The sequence below is a fragment of the Schistocerca piceifrons genome, chromosome 4 (genome assembly GCF_021461385.2).
Source record: "Schistocerca piceifrons isolate TAMUIC-IGC-003096 chromosome 4, iqSchPice1.1, whole genome shotgun sequence".
Lineage (NCBI taxonomy): Eukaryota > Metazoa > Arthropoda > Insecta > Orthoptera > Acrididae > Schistocerca > Schistocerca piceifrons.
This window is the reverse complement of record NC_060141.1, coordinates 689,055,977-689,056,830: the sequence shown is the minus strand read 5'-3', so window position 1 is coordinate 689,056,830 and position 854 is coordinate 689,055,977. Positions and strand designations below refer to the sequence as shown.

At 47.4% G+C, this 854-nt stretch overlaps 1 pseudogene; it reads left to right on the top strand.

Moving 5' to 3' along the window:
- The first annotated feature begins 257 nt into the window (after positions 1-257).
- Positions 258-375, top strand: LOC124796929 (annotated as a pseudogene).
- The last annotated feature ends 479 nt before the right edge of the window (positions 376-854 follow it).

Genomic DNA, 854 nt, shown 5'->3' with positions numbered 1-854 from the left:
TCTCTGCTCCTGAGTACACCTTAGAATTCAGTATCTGATTTCGGAATCTCTGTCAGTAAAGATGTAATATGACTGAAATTTTCCCGTATAAGCCGGCCTTTTCTAAGTATACCTCCTCCTCTTGTGATTCTTGAACAGAGTATTCTCTATTACTAGCTGAAATTTGGTACAGAATTCAATCAGCCTTTCTCCTCTCTCATTCCTTGTCCCAAGCTCATATTCTCCTGTAACCTTTTCTTATACTCCTCCCCTACAACGCCAACGGCCTTGCCGCAGTGGTAACACCGGTTCCTGTCAGATCACCGAAGTTAAGCGCTGTCGGGCTGGGCTAGCACTTGGATTGGTGACCATCCGGTCTGCCGAGCGCTGTTGGCAAGCGGGGTGCCGTTATCCCTTGAGAAGGAAACTGATGAGCTACTTGGTTGAGAAGTAACGACTCTGGTCTCGGAAATTGACATACGGCCGAGGGAGCGATGTCCTGACCACATGCCCTTCCATATTCGGTGACGCTTGTGGGCTCAGGATGACACGGCGGCCGGTCGGTACCGTTGGGCCTTAATGGCCTGTTCTGGTGGAGTTTTTAGTTCCCCTGCAACTTCATTCCAGTCTCCCATGACTATTAGATTTTCATCTCCCTTTACATACCGCATTATCCTTTCAATATCCTCATATACTTTTTCTGTCTCTTCATCTTCAGCCTGTGACGTCGGCATGCGTAACTTGACCTACCGTTGTCGGTGTTGGTGTGCTGTCGATTCTGATAACAACTCTATCACTGAACTGTTCACGGTAACACACTCCCTGCCCTACCTTCCTATCCATAACAAATCCTACACCCGTTATATTATTTTCTG